Raw genomic sequence first — 18,970 nt, 5'->3', positions numbered from 1 at the left:
CTTAGTAAATTTCCATTCCTCTTCCCAAGAAGGAAAATACAGTGATGGTAATAGTGAAAAAGTTGGCTTAAAGCTCAACATTCAGAAAACTAAGATCATGGCATCCAGTCCCATCACTTCATGGCAAATATATGGGGAAACAGTGGAAACAGTGTCAGACTTTATTTTTCTGGGCTCCCAAATCACCGCAGATGGTGACTGCAGCCATGAAATTAAAAGACGCTTACTCCTTGGAAGGAAAGTTATGACCAACCTAGACAGCATATTGAAAAGCAGAGACATTACTTTGTCAACAAAGGTCCATCTAGTTTTTTTTCCAGTGGTCATGGTTTTTCCAGTGGTCATGTATGGATGTGAGAGTTGGACTATAAAGAAAGCTGAACGCTGAAGAATTGGTGCTTTTGAACTGTGGTGTTGGAGAAGACTCTTGAGAGTCCCTTGGACTGCAAGGAGATCCAACCAGTCCATCCTAAAGGAGATCAGTCCTGAATATTCACTGGAAGGACTGATGATGAAACTGAAACTCCAATACTTTGGTCATCTGATGAGAAGAGCTGACTCACTGGAAAAGACCCTGATGCTGGGAAAGATTGAGGGCAGGAGGAGAAGGGGACAACAGATGATGAGATGGTTGGATGGCATCACCGACTCAATGGACATGGGTTTGGGTGGGCTCCAGGAGTTGGTGATGGACAGGGAGGCCTGGCATACTGTGGTTCATGGGGTTGCAAAGAGTTGGACACGACTAAGCGACTGAACTGAACTGAACTGAATGAGGATCACTACTGATACTGAGTGCCTACTACATGCCAGGTGCTGGGTCAAGGTCTTCAGGGGCAGAGGAGGCAAGGATTATTAGACCAATTTTGTCAATAAGGAAATCAAGGCTCAAAGAGGTCAAGAAATAGGCCAAAGGTCATACAACCAACCAAATGACAGAATCAGATTTTCACCCTCAAATTCCAGGCTGCTTCCCTATCTCCAGGCGCTCTCTGATAACTACAATCATGCTTACTTCTCACCTGGGGGACCTAGCACAGCCTACTCGCTACTTGCTCATGTACAGTGCCGGCAGCTCCATGCCCAGCTACTTGGCAGTTATCAAGCTATTGGTCCCAGATAGTGGAGCAAGTGAGGATGGAGGCAGAGCCCATACCCCTTGCCCTCCCAGGAGAGTTCAGGGGTCTCAGATGCAGTCCCCTCCCATCTCTCTCCTACTGTGGCAAGCTGCCACTAGCCCACTTGCCTATGTAGTGCTTATCACCCAGCATTCCTGAGCTTCCACATGCAGCCTCTCACACCTGTCATACGGATGAGAACCCTGAGGCCCAGCAAGGGGCAGCACTTACTCCAGGACGCATGAACAGATGTGATCTCAGGACCCCAGGCTCCTCCAGACTTCTGCTCCTGCCCCAGACTGCAGGGTCAATGGGGCAAGCGTCCAGCGCGCTTGTTCACTCCTAGGTACCCAGCATCCACCCCAAGGCCTGGCCTGTAGCGATTTTATGTGGAAACGGGTGATGTGTCACCCATTTTCTCTATATGGCCCAAGGAGCCATGCACACAGTAGGCCCTTAACAAATACTTCTGAAATGCTTTCATTCAGAATGCTTTATTGAGTTCTTAATGTATGCCAAGCACTGCTGTTGGTGGTGGGACCACAGCAGTAAGAAAAAGTAGATAGGAGTTCCCTGGTGGTCCAGTGGTTAAGAATCTTCCTGCTAATGCAGGGGACACGAGTTCAATCCCTGGTCTTGGAAGTTGCCACAGGCCAAGGAGCAACCAAGCCCGTGCACCACAGCTACTGAATCTGTGCTCTAGAGCCTGGGAACTGCAACTTCTGAGCCTGCGTGCTGCAACTCCTGAAACCCTTGCTCCCTAGAACTTGTGTTCCGCAATAAGAGAAGCCACTGCAGCGAGAAGCCCGTGCACCGCAAGTAGAGACTAGCCCCGGCTTGCTGCAACTAGAGAAAGCCCGTGCGCAGCAGTGAAGACCCAGTGTAGCCAAAAATAATAAATGAGTAGTTTCTGAATGGGAAAAAAAGTCATAAGTAAATGGACATTCCAGTTCTTCTGTGACACGGATTGGAGTAAATCTGCCTGCTTCCTTGCTCATTTTCCCTATTCATTTTAGGTACTAAAAAGGGTAGGGACTGCCCCTATCACGTCTCCAAGACTGTATACGTGCCCAGAATACAATATACACTTGCTGAATCAATGAATTGAGTAGTGCAGTATAATAAAGACAGCCACCATATACTGACAGGGTTCTCTATTTGGTGCTAAATATTAAACTTATTTAAAAACTTTTTTGACGTGGACCACTTTGAAAGTCGCTGTTGAATTTGTTACAGTACTGCTTCTGTTTTACATTTTGGTGTTTTGGCTAAGAGGCATGTGGGATCTTACCTATACAACCAGGGATTGGACCTGCACCCCCTGCAATGGAAGGCAAGCTCCTAACCAATGGACTGCCAGGGAAGTCCCAGGTGCTAAATACTTTATACACACTAATATCTTCCCAACAACTCCTGTGAGGGGCCGCTTTGCAGTGGATGCTGCTAGCTATTTTGCTAGCCGTTTCTCCTCTTGCCTAATTGGCGGAAGTGCCCCGTCAGTGTTTATTCACTCCACCAGCTGCCCCTGAGGCAAGGATGGCCAGGTGACCACACTGATAAATGAGATGTAGGCAAAAGTCCACTGAGTAGGTCTTCTAGGAAACCTATTGTTTTCCTGATAAGAAGGGTAGACTCAGAAAGCATACAATCTTTATTTCCTTTGTTTTGCCTGGAATTCAGATACAACATCTGGAGGTGGAGCAGCCAGTTTGCAGCCATGAGAACAAAAGACACACGCCAAGGATGGCAGAGGCTTGGGCCCTCGATCGCTTGTTTGAAGTGCTATACTGGCCCTGGCCTGCTTCTAGGATCCTTGTTATATGAGAATAATCTCCTGGATGTTTGTATCACTGTTACTTTCTTTATTTCTTCTGTTAAACGCAGCCACATTCAATTCCAATTGATTCAGTATTATAACAAGTGAGGCCCAGAGAAGTCAAGAGATTTTCCCAAAGTCACATAGCAGGTAAACAGGTCTGGATTGGCCTCTAGGTCTAGTGTGAGTCAGTGCTTCAGCCTATGCCCACTCCCTCACCTGCGTGCTATCAGTTCCAGCCTGATACCCCACACCCAGCACCTGGCTCTCCTTTGACTGCTCTGGTGTCTGGCTTTAAGTTCCCTGATGTCTCCTCTCTTAACTGACTTCACCTGCCAGCTAAATATAGGTTTGGATTCTCCCTTCAAAACTTGACCCTTCTGACTGCCTCCAGCAGTGCACACAGCAGGCTGTCAATCAGTCTTTGCAGGCACATTTCCTGGTTCCCAGCTCTTCCCCACCAGAATCCTATGCCTAGCACCAGAATGACCATCCTCAAGAGCAGTTCTGACTGCACCCAGCATTCAAGGCCCCTAGGATCTGGCTCCTCCCCAACATTTGCTCTTACTGTTCCCTCTGCCCCTGCCCCCATACCCTGTATTTGCAGGTCAGCTCCAACTTCAGGTCACAGTGAGGCCCTCTCTGCCCACCTGCCTTGAGTAGGTACCCACCACCACCAGCCCGCGCACCCTCCTCTCTCAGCCACTTGGTCAGTTTCAGCACACACAATCTTGTTAATTTGCTGTCTGCCATCTATACCCTCCCCCCTGGCCCCACCAGAACTAGAGCTTCTTGAGGGCAGGAAGCAGGCCCATTTTTCCACCTGTCTCCTCATGCCTGGCACAAGCCCAGTACTAGAGCTCAATCGGGACCTGCTGAATGAAGCTCAGGCTAGCTTCCCACACCTTCCCGCCTCCCCCGTTCTACTCCAGCTGAGCAGCACTACTCAGGCTTCCTGAACCTTCCTACTGCTGCCGAGACCCAGAGCCTCCCCTCAACTCCGCCTCCAGCCAGGCCTTCCTCTTCCTCCGTCCATCAAAATCAAGCTGTTATGTGTCTCGTGCCCTCAGGATGTTGCTTATAACTCAGCCCCAACAACATTCAAACAGATGGGCATTCCAGACTCCAGGGTGTGAATGAAACTTTGGGACAGAGTGTGTGTGTGTGTGTGTGTGTGTGTGTGTGTGTGTGTGTCTGTGCATGCATGTGCACGTGCTGGAGTGTCTGGCCACCAACACTCTACCCTGGATGTGGCAGCTTCTCTATGTTCCTTTTCTTGCAAGTCTGTCTCTGGTCACCTCTGTCTGAGCTCATTTTGAGATGCTCCAATGTAGCTAGGTAGCTACAGCTGTAAGAAAGGAGAAGAGAAAAACACCAGTGTTTACTAAGCCCCTACTATGCGTCAGGCATTGTTCTAGATCAAATAATAATGATATGATGACGATGATGACAGCTGACAGTATTTGTAGAGCACTTTAGCATGAGCCTGACACCATCCTAAGGGCTTCTACTCAGATAGATGCTATTATTCCCATTTTACAGATGAATAAAAAGAGATTCAGAGAAGTGGAGCCACATCTGCCCAAGGTTACAGACACACAAGTAGTCTTGAGTTCAGGTCTCTCTAATCTGAAACCTGCTTCTCTGTGAGGTTAAGTTGGGCGACGCCCAGGGGTCTTGAAATACAGGGAGGAGGCTTCCTCTTGAAAACTCTCGCTGCCTCTGAGCACAAAGCTGGAAGCCACCCTTCCTGACCAGGGGCTCTCCTGGGGGCACGGCCCAGCTGGTAAGACTTACCCTAATCTGCAAGGCTGTAGCACGGGGCTCTGGCCCCCGAGGAGCAGGCCGGAGGAGTCGTGGGGTAGACGGAAGTCAGTGAGCCGGGGCTTTGCTTCCTCGGAAAGGCTAAAGATTTTCCCAACAGCCAGGGCCAAATTTATCTGCCAATCCCCCGAAGAGCTGATTCCAGCGTCTGTCTGGAAATGTCAGCCCGTGTGGTTGGAGGAACGCAAGCAGAGTTTTCCTCTAAATAGCAGGAAGCATATGGGAGGCGGATGGCGCCCGCCACCCCAAACTGCCAATTCTCACTCAAGCAGGAGCTAAAAGGGGCCCAACAAGGGTCTGGAATTCCTACCGACCCTGAGGGGATGAGGGGAGGGGAGGAGCTGGAGACACAGACAGTGGCAATGAGAAGGTCAGAAAGCGGATCCTGAAAGGTGGTTGGGCAGGACCACCTGACCCACACGCTGCAAGTGGAGGTCCTCGGATGGAAGTGACACACCCAGGAATTTAGCGTAACGTCAACGGGGAAAACCATTCACAGAGCACTTGCTCTACGCCAAATCTGGGTTAAACACTTTATTTGGATGATTTCACTTAAACTTTGCAATCAACTCTAAGACAGGGCTGCTATTTCCCTCCATATTACAGATCAGCAAACTGAGGCTCAGAGAAGAAAAAAACATGAACTCAAAGACTCTCTGAGCTAGAAAGGACCTTCCAGATTCTCAGCAGAATTACAAATACTCTACAGACTTCTTGGTCAAGTTGTGATGCAGCTGATGCTTGAATACTCCCATTGACAGAGAGCTCACTATCGTCTGAGTTAGCCCATCTACAGATAATTCTTTGTATCCAAAATATTTCCTAACCTTAGCTGAAATCTCCTTCCCTGGAGCTTTTTCCCTGGGTCTGAGTGCCAGACCCTGCCCCTGCCTTCCCTCACAAAGAGAAAAAGGCAGGGAGCAAGGCCCCCTCAGGGTCTCTGGATTCCCTTCTGCAGGTGACACACCCAAGTTCCCTTGGCCATCTCTGCACCCCTGACCATGATAACCAGAGCAGCCCCCAGTCACCAGCACTTAATGTGTGCCGGGTACTGTGCAAAGCCCACCCACTCCCAAATCCTCCTCTGACCCTCCCCCCAATTCCTGGGGAGGGACTACCATCAGCCCATTTTACAGAGAAGCAAAATGATGCTATGCTTCATGGGAGGAAGAAACTTGTCTCCGACATTCAGCGGGGACATGGGGACCCTGGAGGTCTCACCGGGTTGCTCCTCTAAGTCTCACAAAAGTGGAAGAGGTTCCTATTGGTCCCACCTGGGGACCATCTCACTGACACTGAGCCAGTCTTTGCCAGGATTCTCCTCCACACTGGTCCACAGTGCCCCCAAGACCCACAGCCCCCTCCTCCCAGGATTGAAATGAATCCCCCCTCCCATTCTGCAGCACCTGCTAAGTCCCCAAGTCCTGTTCAGTCTCCCTGCTAACCGCCCCTCTGAGCCATTGCCATGGTCCTGCCCTGCCTCACTGTCACCAGCTCAATGTGCAAGTTTTTCTAACATTCAAACTGCCCTGCCCTTGCCTCCCTTCTACTCCAAGGATCAAATGCAACCCCCCTGGCCCAACAGCTGAAGCCTTCCTTCCTGGGACAACATCTCCAACCCTCATGCCCAGTGGCCTAAGAGCTTAGCAGGAGCAGGTCTGCAAAGACCTCGCCTTTTCCTTTACTTGGTTCAACCTGCTGCTGAGTCACTTCAGTCGTGTCCGACTCTGTGCGACCCCATAGACAGCAGCCCACCAGGATGCCCCGTCCCTGGGATTCTCCAGGCAAGAACACTGGAGTGGGTTGCCATTTCCTTCTCCAATGCATGAAAGTGAAAAGTGAGAGTGAAGTTGCTCAGTCATGTCCGACTCTCAGTGACCCCATGGACTGCAGCCTTCCAGGCTCCTCCATCCATGGGATTTTCCAGGCAAGAGTACTGGAGTGGGGTGCCATTGGTTCAACCTGCTCAGTTGTTTCTCCTGAAGAACCCCTATGCATCCTTCAAGACTCTGCTCAGAGGGACAGAATCAGTGCTCTCGCCCCAGACACCCCTGAGTGATTGGCACCTCCCTCTGATCTGCCATGTGTTGCCTGCCATCTGTGAAGGAGGCATCGCTGTCCCCAGCTGAACTGTGAATTCCCCCTGGGCAGGGGCTGCCCTAACGTACTGGTGTAGCCTGGTGTCTAGTATAGCGCCTGGCACAAGGCAGGTGCTAGCAAATGTCTGAGTGTGAGAAGAAGTGATTAAATGGGGACCATGGGGCACAATGAAGTATTAGAGATGACCCATAAATATGGTTCATGCATGTCACAGCTCTGATGTATCAGAAACAATAAATGCTGCTGCCACAATAAACAGGCACACAAAAAAGTGTGATTAATGAAGACTTTGCTGGCTGCCTCTGAATTTAGAAGGGTATCGAGACGATCTGGCATGGTTGGAACTTCCAAAAAAAAGCTGTTCAAGTAGATGAAGTAACTGGGGCTCACTGAAGGATGGAAGGAAGGCCATGGAGGTGGCAGGGGTGAAAGAGACTGGGTCCACATCTCAGACTTGCCTCTAACTTGCTCTGTATTGTTGTATGGGTAGCTGGGCCTCTCTCAGCCTCGGTTTCTTGTACGTAAAATGCAAAGAGGGGTTTGGAGAACTGCTGAGGCAGATGTTTGTCCTAAACACTCCTCTGTGACCGGACTGATGTGACACTGTTTGCCTGCCCCCTCCATTCAAGCTGCCAGCAGAGTGTGCAGACGCTCAGGGCTCCTTGGCTTTAGAACCCTCTGGCCTGAAAATGCTATGGTTTTTCCAATAGTCATGTATGGATGTGAGAGGTGGACCATAAAGAAAGCTGAGTACTGAAGAATTAAACTGTGATGTTGAAGAAGGCTCTTGAGAGTCCCTTGGACTGCAAGGAGATCAAACCAGTCAATCCTAAAGGAAATCAGTCCTGAATATTCACTGGAAGGAATATTCCAGTGATGCTGAAGATGAAGCTCCAATACTTTGGTCACCTGATGTGAAGGACTGACTCCTTGGAAAAGACCGTGATGCTGGAAAAGATTGAAGGCAGGAGGAGAAGGGGATGACAGAGGATTAGATGTTGGATGACAACACCAACTCGATGAACATGAGTTTGAGCAAGCTCCGGGAGTTGGTGATGGACAGGGAAGCCTGGCATGCTGTAGTCCATGGGGTCGCAAAGAGTCAGATATGACTGAGTGACTGAACTAACTAGAGTCTGAAAATATAGGTCCCTGGCAGCCCTCCCAGCAGGTCATTCAGGAGACAGACCTCCGCACAGGTGGATGAGCAGTGTTCTGGGTATGCCTCAGGCAATGGCAGAACTGTGGACTTGATCCAGTGTGGGAGATGTTTAACTGGAGGTAGAGGGAACAGGGGCTTCCCTGGTGGCTCAGATGGTAAAGAATCCTCCTGCTAATGCAGGAGACCCGGATACGATCCCTGGGTCGAGAAGACCCCCTGGAGAAGGGCATGACTACCCCTCCAGTATTCTTGTTTGGAGAATTCCATGGACCGGGGACCCTGGTGGGCTACAGTCGATAGGGTTGCAAAGAGTCAGACATGACTGAGTGACTAACATTTTCACACTTCAGAGGAAACAGAATGAGCTCCCCATCTCTGGGGGCATGCAAGCAGTGACTGGATACATTGGGACAGGAATAGAGGGTGACCCAGGGTGGGGAGGAATTCAGACCAATAGATATCTAAGCCCCCCTTAAGGGGCCACTGGGTCTCTTCTCTCCTTCCCCACATGGAGCCTCGACCTGACCCCTTCAAGGCTGTGCTCTCAGCAACAGCCAGACTGAACTTGCTCACATTTCCCTCTTCCCATGACATCCCTCCAAGGCTCCCCATCACCTTCAGGATCAAGTTCAAGCTCTTATCCTGGCATTCAAGGCCCGTGTGATCCAGGCCTGCTGCTGTTCATTCAGTTGTTGTTCTCCTACAACACAGGCCTCCAGGGGCCTCATGCCTTGTAACTCATGGCCTTGGACACATTGTTTTGTCTACCTACAATGTTCTTCCTGTACTCCTGGCTATTTAGCTTAGGTGTCACCTCCTCCAGGAAGTCTTCCTTGCTCCCATGCTAGGCATCATGTTCTCTCAGCCCCAGTTCACACACCCACATTACAGGCGAATCATCTGTGGGCTCCTCTCACTCCTCAGGACAGCTCTCCTCCTGGCCCAGAGTGACTCTGACACAAAGCCAGTCGAGGTCTCCTGAACCGAACTGCTGCTTTACAGATTCTGATGTTCTGATTCCAAAAGCGTCCCCTCAGAGAGATTAGGACTCCTTTTAATAGCTACACTTTTTTTTTTTTCCCCTGATTATGAAAGTCACACATCTTGGGAATTTAGGTAAGTACAGGAGGGGGAATTTGCTGTGTTTAGTTATTGCTGGGTCTACTTCCCAGATGGCGCTAGTGGTAAAGAACCTGCCTGATAATGCAAGAGAGGCAGGAGATGTGGGTTCGATCCCTGGGTAGGGATGGTCCCGGGAGGAGGGCATATCAATTCACTCCAGTATTCTTGCCTAGAGAATCCCATGGACAGAGGAGCCTGGTGGGCTACAGTCCATAGGGTCGCAAAGAGTCAGATATGACTGAAGCAACTTAGCATACATGCATGGGTCTACTTCAGGATCAGACTTTGGGGAAGCTATGCTTCCCCATTCTCCACTGATAAAGTTCTAGTATCAATTCCCTCTCCAGCTGAGGGGTGGTGGTGCATAGGCCCAGGATGCCAGTCAGAGGACTTGACTGAGGAATGGGAACACCCACAAATGAGACTGATCATCACTAAGACTCTGTTCTGGGACTTGTGTCTGAGCTATCTCGGAAGAAGTCTTGCATGCTCCTCTGGACAGGCATCTTATTATCTGTACAAGAAAGACCTATAAGAACATAGGAACAACTCAGAGGGAGCAGACTTGAGACACGGTGACTAAAAATCAGGTCCAGTGGTTAAGTCTCTGTGCTTCCACTGCAAGGGGCACAGGTTCGCTTTCTGGTCAGGGAACTAAGATCCCTCAAGTCGCATGGCATGGCCAAAAAAATAAAAAAGTTTAAAATAAATAAATAAACCAGCAGTAAAAAAAAAAAAAATTGGGTCCTAGTGACAAGGTTTGAACCCCTGAGACCAGCCGAGCCTGAAGTTGGATTTGCCTCTAGACTTCACATTCACAAATCAATAAATTCCATTTTTGTTTAAACCCAGTTTGGGTTGGGTTTCTGAGTGATACAAGCAAAAATAAAAATAGAATTTGCCTCTATTTCACCATTTAGAGGAAACCACTATCAACAGTGAAATGGTTGTCCTTCTGGGCAGGAGCATGCATATATTGATATTTCTTAACAAAAATGAGATCATACAATATACACCATTTTATAATCTCCTATTTTTCCTTCAACAATGCACTGTGGACATGTTTCCATGTCAACAAGTATAGATCTATGGCATTGTCTTCACTGCCACTGAGAACACTATTGTCTGGCTGGACCGTAATTTATTTAACTATCTCTTGCTGATAGATGATTGGGTGGTTTCTAATTTATCACTGTCTTCAGGAAAGGTGCAGTGAGCTTACTTGCAAAACGCATATGCTTGCTCTTGCTGGATTATTTATGACTAAGATTCCGTGATTTCGAGAGTTTGACTTCACCAGTGTAAGTTTCTCTGCTTGAGATTTCAGATTCCCTGAGTGTCTGGAAGGTAGCATCTGTCTTCCCAGGCAGGATAAATGGTTATCAAAAAAGCAAATCCAGGGCATCTCCATTAAGAGTGTCTCTGGCGAGAGACTTCCCTGCTGGCACAGTGGATAAGAATCCATTAGCCAAATGCAGGGGACTTGGGTTTGATCCCTGGTCCGGGAAGATTCCACATGCCTTGGAGCAACTAAGCCCGTGCGCCACAAGTACCGAAGCCCTCCGCAGAGCCGGTGCTCCGCAACAAAAGAAGCCTGTGCACCGCAGCTAGAGAGTAGCCTCCACTCACCGCAACTAGACAGCCCGCACAGCAATGAAGACCCAGAGCAGCCAAAACTAAATAAGTAAATAAAATTACATTAAAAAGAGATGTAAATGTGAAAAACAAACTTTAAAAAAAAGTGTCTCCAGCGAGAGTGCTTATTGGCAGACCCGAGTGAGTCGGTGACGATGTAGTTGGGGAGCGGGGGTCCAGGGTGCTGCTGGCTTGCAGTCCAGCCAGCCATGCGCACCCTGTTGAGCTGCGTGCCTCCCTGCGCCTCATCCCCTACCTGGGTCTGTCTCTCAGTAACTGAGGGGAATGGCGAATGCGGGGACCAGCCAGCACCGAGGGTCCCAGTAGGATGTGATGAGCAGATGAGCACACAGGAGGTAGCTATCACCTCTGGAGGTCACAGTGGGAAAAGCAGCGGCCACCAGGGATCCAACAGTGGGACTGTTCCAGACTTCTAGTTCTCCATAGTTCACTGAGGCCCCACAACCCCCGTCTGGTGCCATTATGCAGGCATCCTACCCCATTCATCTTTATAATGTCACCATTCATTTCCTTCAGCGCAATGATGGAGTCTCTGCTTATTCAGTTAATTTGTTTGGGTGTCTGTATAATATCTGTCCCTCCCCAAGGCTGAGCGCTCTGCGCGGGGCACAGACTAGCAGGGACTAGTCCTCAATAAGGGCTTCCCAGGTGGAGCTAGTGGTAAAGAACCCGCCTGCCAAGTCAGAAGACATAAGAGATTCGGGATCGATCCCTGGGTCAGGAAGATCGCTTGGAAGAGAGCACGGCAGTTCACTCCAGTATTCTTGCCTGGAGAATCCCACGGACAGAGGATCCTGGTGGGCTAAGGTCCATAGGGTGGTGAAGAGTTGGACGCGACTGAAACAACTTAGCACAACACAGCACAGCACTCCATAAATGTCCCGGGAATAAAGAAATCTCTAACTAATACAATTATGTAAAGTTTAAAAATAAAATAAAATTAAAAAAAAAAAAAAGAAAAGAAATCTCGCTGGGGCTGGTGCCCTGTCTGTAGAGCAGGCGTCTCTGCTTCTGGGCTTGGAGACACCTTCTGCCATGCCACCCTCTGGACCACATCCCCAGCGCCTGTTTGGGGACCCACAGATCTGCCTTAGAACTTGACTCTGTCCATGGGTTGCTTGGAGCTTCTGTGTCAGGTGCCTGCCCTGCTGGGACCCCCTGTCCCGAGTGGCGCTTACTGTACCCACAGGACACTGGGCCCTGGAGATGGCCAAGCTGATGGAGCAGCTCCACCCCTCACTGGCAGTGTGGACTTGGGCCAGTCATCGCCTCTCTGGAAGCCTCAGTCCCCTCACCTGTAAAATGGGGTGAATTCCACTAATCTCTCGGGGTTGTTCCAAAGATGAAAGGAGACAACGGATGTGCCTAGCGCACAGTGGGTCCTCAGGAAATGTCGCTTCTGCACTACGTGCAGTTAGCTCAGAGGTGGAATCTGATCCTGTCTCACCTGGATGACCTGCTTTTACCTTCAATGATTCCCAGGTGAGCCCTAACCTCCTCCCTCAGTCTGTTCCTAGGGAGACCCACTCTTACCTGTCAATGCTAATCATTTTTTTAAATTTGTTTTGTTTTGGGCTGCCCTGGGTCTTAGTTGTGGCACGTGGGATCTTTTGTCACAGTGCGCAGGCTCCACAGCTCCTGGGCTCAGCGATTGAGGCGTGGGGCTTAGTCACCCTGTGGGCATGTAGGACCTTAGTTCTCTGGCCAGGGATCGAACTGCGTCCCCTCCATTGCCAGGTGGATTCTTAACCACTGGACCACCAGGGAAATCTCTGTCAACACTTATTCACTGGTTAAGTGCTCTGCTTTGACCCCTTGTCAGACTCAGATACCTCCCGTGTTGCCTACAACACAGACACCCATCTGGTGTCCTAAGGCTTAAGAACATAATGGTGTCGATGCATGTCTGAGGGACAAATGTAGGAAGCCCTGCCCTTTAGGGGCAACTTCCTAGCCCTCGATTTCAAACACGGGACAGTGATACGGGGCTGAGTCCGTCTGTCCTGTGTCTCATCCCATTTCTCCCAACTGAGTGCCCTTTGATTATATAATAAATAACACTATACTTCTCAAAGCCTCACTTCTCTCCTCTGCAAAATGGGTAGAATTATAGAATCTGTGAGAATTTCATGAAATAAGGTAAATGCTTTGCAAAGAGCCAGGCTTTAGTAAGTGCTCAGGAAGTATTAACCATTATGGTTGTAATTGCTTTTTACCCGTTATATTGTGAAATCTAATTCACAGAGAAAAGCACACAAAACAGAAATGTTTACTGTAATAAATGATCACAAAATCACCTGGGTCAGTGACTAGAACACTGCTTGCCCCTAAGAAACCCCTCCTGCCCCACTCTTAATTCTTATATCCTCTTTTCTTCATAAATTTAATCCCTTTCTAGATTTTTATGATCCTGTTACCATTATTAATAATAATAGGCAAATGAAAAAAGAATGCATGGCTGCCCCATCCGCACCCAGCCAGGCTCCTGGACCCCTGGCTGCCTCCGCCCTGGGCACGGAGACTCCCCATCCATTTCCCAACTCTAGCTTTGGCTGTTCTTTAAATAACCAGCTTGTTAGCAAAATAGCAGCAGTAACACCTCCCTCGCTGCCACCCAGGCCTCCATCTTTCAGCGCAGTGCTGACGGCTGTACTCCCAGCTCGTGCCAAGGAATCCCGTTCTCCGTCACTGGGCCACACATGCCATGGGCTGCCAGCTACGCTGTGTTCTTGGCGGCCAAGATCCTGCCCCCCTGGCTGAGCCCGGCCGGTGGGGGAGGGGGCAAGTCAGCACAGAGCGGCAGTAATTTGAGGGAAGGACTAGAAGGTTGCCAGATGAGTCCTCTCCCCCAGGTCCATGGCTCAGTCTCCCCATCAAACTCCCACAGGGTCACCAGGAGCTTAACTGAGATGATGAAGACAATGAAGCATTAGCACAACACCACCATGTCCATGCTCAGTCACTCAGTCATGTTTGACTCTTTGTGATCCCCATGGACTGTAGCTCACCAGGCTCCTCCATCCATGGAATTCTCCAGGCAGTACTGGAGTGGGCTGCCATCTCCTCCTCCAGGGGTCTTCCGGATCCAGGGATCAAACCTGCATCTCCTGTGTCTCCTTGCACTGGCAGGCAGATTCTTTACCACTGAGCCACCCGGGAAGCCCAGCACAATGCCCGGCACATAATAACTGCTCATGAAATGCCCTGCTGTCACTCAGGCTGCACCTGTCACATACTTAGTCCCTGGGGAGGGCATGCAGGACCCTGGGGACCACCAGGAGTATCTGCCAAAGATTAAATCCCACAGACACAGCTCTCAGACCAGGTGGCCTTAGGACATTTTTTTCCTGCGACAGCTTCTCAAACAAATGCAAAAGCTGTCTATGGTCACTACAACAGCCTGGCCAGGTTGGCGGAGCTGGGTTGGGGGTTAGCAAATTAATAGGGTCCTTTACATGGTCATTAGTACTAAGTGGGCATCACACAAGTGTGTGGCTCTTGTTCCTGAAGAAGCACTTCTATAAACGTTATCCACAGCAAACTTCCCAGCTTTTTATTAGCCTATGATATTTGCCTATTATCCATATTTATGAGTCTTTTCCCTTCTCATAACCATTCCATTAAGGAGGTTGATCAATTGTTGGCAGATGAGAGAATGGGGACCAGAGGGGCTGGCTGCCCTGCTGAAGGTCTGAGCGGACCGCCAGCTCTCTGGGGTCAGCAGGGACCAGTGGCTGCCCAAACGCCAGTGGGCTCTTGGGTCCCACTGGGGTCTGGGTGGAGGGAGGTAAGAGGATCTTCCCTCCTCTCTATCTTTCCTTCCTCCCATGAAGACATGAAGATTTACTGTCTACCCACTCTGTGCCAGGCCCAGCTGCTGACTGTCCGGTGGGGAAGGAAGCAATTGTTTCCAACCCTTGAGTTGCTGAGACCAGACAAGGAAATCGATCGTGGACCAACGACCCCATGTCATGGTGAGTGATAGCAGATGACCCTGGGCAAGCCCCTTGAGCACCTTTGAGCCTCGGTTTCCTCATCTGTGAATTCGTCACACCTACACAGCCTGGGGACACGGCAGGAGAGTGAGATGCAGGAGAGGGGTGCCTGGAGCTGTGGCTGGTGACCAGTGGGGTGACCCTGTCAGGGTCCTTGTTGCAGGAAGGGTGATGGGACCAGGTGTGGGTGCACAGAGGCATCCTCAGATGGATGTCAGAGATGCTGCAGGGCTGGGCACCTCGTCCATGTTGGGGTCAGGCACCATGGGCACTGCAAGGGTGCCAGCAGAACGGGCTGGAGAGGCAGGAATGATGTGGCTCCCCAAGATTCAGGAACTCTGAGGACCTCATCTCAGCCCCCCATCCCGCCAGGGGCCCCAGAGGTTCCATGGTTTCCAGCCCAGCTGGCTATTCCCCTTCCCTTCTTGAGCCTGTGTCACCAACCCCCAGCCCCTTGGGTTTGGAAAGAGCTGGCTTTGGAGATGGATAGCACTGGGCTTTCTCTGCCTCCTTGGGCAAGTGGTTTCTCCACTCTAAGGCCGTTTCCTTTGTAAAAAATGGGCACAATCACTGCATCCAACTTGTGGGTTGCTGGGAGGACTGGATGAGGCAGGGGGTCACACTATAAATTGAGCACAGACACACAGAAGCTCTCACTGAGGTCCCTTCACCAGCACGTGGGCGCTGCTGGGTGGGAAGACTGGGCATTTCCCAACCCATGCCAAGTGCAGGTCGGTGGGTGAGCAGCCCTGACTCCGAGTGCCCAGGCTGCAGCCGTGGTTACTTACCCACCCGGGAGCTACGTGCAGAGGGAAATTGGGAACCAGTTGGAAAGCAGCAGGTGGCGTCACCTCAGGAGCAGGCGCTGGACCGAGGGCTAGCACACACATCCTCTGGGCACTCGATCAGAGGCGCTGGCGGAAAGCAGCATGGGACAGGGCCCTCCAGCACCTGGAGTGACCAGGTTCTGGCCACCGGGCACCTGGCAGAGGGGGAGGCAAGGGAGCCTGCAGGAATGAAAGGGAAAGTGTTAGTCACTCAGTCGTGTCCAACTCTTTGCGACCCCATGGACTGTAACCCACCAGGCTCTTCTGTCCATAGGATTTCCCAGGCAAGAATACTGGAGTGTGTAACCATCCCTTCTCCAGGGGATCTTCCCGACCCAGGGATCGAACCCTGGTCTCCTGCATTACAGGAGGATTCTTTACCATCTGAGTCCCCAGGGAAGCCTCCCCGCAGGAATGAAGGGGGATGTCAATGAGGAGGTGGCTAGGGGTAATCCCGGGACCCTGAGACCCCTGGGTGGACCCCGGGGATGCTGGGGAAGGGGACACCATGGAGCCATCAGGATAGAAATGCAAGTGTCTGTACAACACCATCCCAGCTACATGGGCCCCCACATTGTTTATCAGAGGCAGATTTGCATGTCATGCATATTTATGATGCTTTCCCCACCACCCACAGAAATCCCACAGCAGCTGGGAAGTTGGGGTTCCAAAGGCTCCGATCCTCCCCCTCTTGCTTGTCCCTCTTTTTCCCTGGATGGGGGCGGTCAGGAAAGGGGCCAGAGTCACAACAGTCCTGAGTTCAAATCCCAGATGAGCCCTCGCTCGCTGGGTGACAGTGGGCAGGCAGCTACCCCTTTCCGAGCCTCAGTGTCCCTGCCTGCCCAAGGGAAATTAAAGTGCTTCCTCTGAGGGTTTCAGTGAGGACTAGGACGATAACGCAGGTAGAATACCTGGCATCGAGTCTGTGCCTGATAAAGGCTTGCAAGCTGGCTCGGTCCCTGACCCTGCACTTGGAGCAGGAGGTGTTGCCTCACCATCCCAGCACCTCCCACATCACACGTCTCATCTCGTCTCACAAGAGAGGCCCAGGGAAGCCAGGTGTCCCTTTCCACCCGCCTCTGCTGAACAGGTGCCGTGGTCCCGCTTGGATCTTTAAGTCAGCAGGAACCAGGCTCTCCTGGAGGAGAAAAAGGCTCCCCCACCCCCACCATTCCACACCCATGCTCCCAGGAGCCTCTGGGTCGCTCTGGAGGTTTCAGGGAAAGCCCCCGCCCTAGTCCTCTCAGCCTCAGGTGGAGCCATGGAGACACCGAGCTGACATGGAAACATAGAATCCAAGGGGTGGGGCTGGGATCCTAACTCAGACCTCCCCCTCAGACCCAGGAGAAGGGGTCCAGGGGTCAGTTCACAGCAAGAATATGGAGAAAGGGGCAGTGGTCGGTGGAGGAGGCTTGTCTTTTTCTCCTGGTGTAACCAGGACCCTGGAAAGCCCTCACGCTCTCTAACCTCCCTATGTCTGCACCTCTTTTGACCTCATTTCCCCCTCACAACCCTACAGTGTAATCTGCATTTTTCAAAGGAAGGGACTGGGGCTCAGAGAGCTTCAGGAATTACCCCCACTGAGGACGAGTCGGGGTATCTGATTTCAAGACCTGGCGCTTAACCCTACCCAACGTGGCTCTGCCTCCCCAAATGGGGAAATCACCACCCCAGAAAAACAGGCGTAACCATCTGGATGAGAAGTGTTTAAATAGCAGAAAAGGAAAATACTGAACTCCAAAACATTCTGAATTAGCAGACACAAATTCTTAAAAGATTTCAAGATGAACCATGAGGTGTGAAAATTGCCAGTACATGAAAATCCAGGGCTGGGGAGGATGTGTGCCCGACCACGCTGTCACTCTGAGCCAAAGTCAGCTAGAACCCAGAGTGGAAGGAAAAGAGGAGAAGGCCGAGGGAGGGGCAGGGAGTCCCAGGGCTGGCCTTGGAGTCGCCCCTCAGCTTCCTTACTGAGGGGCGGGGGCAAGGCTCTTCCAGACTCCCCACTTTACAACAGGTGGGAGAAGCACGCGCGAGACAGCCTCTGAGGTTCTCGCCGGTTCTGATGATGATTAAGATTCCGGTTCTTCCAACAGGGATGAACCCCCAGAACATTATGTTAAGTGAAGAAGCCAGTCACAAAGGACCACATGGTACATGATTTCACTTATATAAAATGTCCAGAACAGGCAACTCTGTGTGGACAGGAAGTAGATGAGTGGTTGCCAGTCGGGGGCGGGGGGGATTGGGAGAGGGTAACAGTTAAGGGGTTCATGGTTTCTTTCCAGGATAATGAAAAGACTCCAAAGTGGAATGTGGTGATGGATGCGCAGCTCTGTGAATATGCTAAAAGCCATTGAACTGGACACTTTACATGAGTGAATTGTATAGTATTCTATAGAATTCTATATAGTCTATAGAATTCTTTATTGAATTCTCTCAATAAAGCTGCTAGAACAAACCAAACTAAAAGAAAGGTTCTGTGACTTCCCAATGGACAGCGGTCCTCTGGGAGGTAGGGGTTCCCTTGGGGGTTTTTCCACTATGGCCTGGGAAATCAGGGAGCATTTTTCTGAGAATTTCTCAACACAGAACCCTCCATCCCAAAGGCCTTTGCATTTGACTTTCACCTCCTCCAGGAAGCCCTCTCTGACCTCCCAGCCAGGCCAAGTCCCCAGTTCCTAGGACTCCCTCAGTTTCTCACCACTTATCATGCTGATGTGAGGAAGCCATAACTATGATCACTGGTTGACACTGCTTCCTCCATCAGACTGGGAGCTCCTTGAGGGCAGGACCATCATCACTGGCCATCACTGTCAATGCTCAGCACAGTGCCTGGCACACAGAAGGCGCTCCAGAAATGTTTCCTGATTGGACGAATGGATCAAAATTTCAATGCACACTTGATTTCTGGTCCTGGCTTCACCTCATTCCAGCTGAGCGATCCTGAGCAAACCTCCAAGTAACCTCCGAGAGTTTCAACAACCACCACAGAGAGCAGCCAGGTCATTAACAGAGCTGATGGACATGAAAGGTACTTCATAAAGCAGCTTCGGCCAGCGCCCCATCACAGTCAGTGTAGCCCCCTCCTTCCAGACACTCAGGCTCAGGCCCTGGAGTCACCTCGATGCCTCTCCTTCCCTCACCCTCCCACATTGAAGCCCTCAGCCGCTCCTGCTGAAGCCACCTGCACAACGGATCAAGAGGCGGGGCACCACCTGTGCTGCTGCCAGTGCCGTGGGCTCAGCCACCATCACTTCCTACCCGGATCAGCCACGTTCTCTCTTGTCTCCTGCTTCTGCTCTGGCTCCTGACACAAAAGCCAGAGGAATCAGGATAGAACCCAAGCC

At 50.8% G+C, this 18,970-nt stretch overlaps 1 protein-coding gene across 4 annotated transcripts in view; it reads right to left on the bottom strand.

The window, feature by feature from the left end:
- Window positions 1-18,970, bottom strand: part of DLGAP4 (DLG associated protein 4) — a 201,905-nt gene that overhangs the window by 127,337 nt on the left and 55,598 nt on the right. For all 4 annotated transcript variants that reach the window (XM_061437479.1, XM_061437478.1, XM_061437480.1 and 1 more), the window contains exon 2: window positions 15,582-15,800. The gene's annotated coding sequence lies outside the window, so the exon portion shown is untranslated. The remainder of the gene's footprint in view (window positions 1-15,581; window positions 15,801-18,970) is intronic.

This window comes from Bos javanicus, chromosome 13 (assembly GCF_032452875.1).
Source record: "Bos javanicus breed banteng chromosome 13, ARS-OSU_banteng_1.0, whole genome shotgun sequence".
Classification (NCBI taxonomy): Eukaryota; Metazoa; Chordata; class Mammalia; order Artiodactyla; family Bovidae; genus Bos; species Bos javanicus.
Note: the sequence above shows the minus strand (reverse complement) of the source record. Positions and strands in the feature narration are given on the sequence as shown.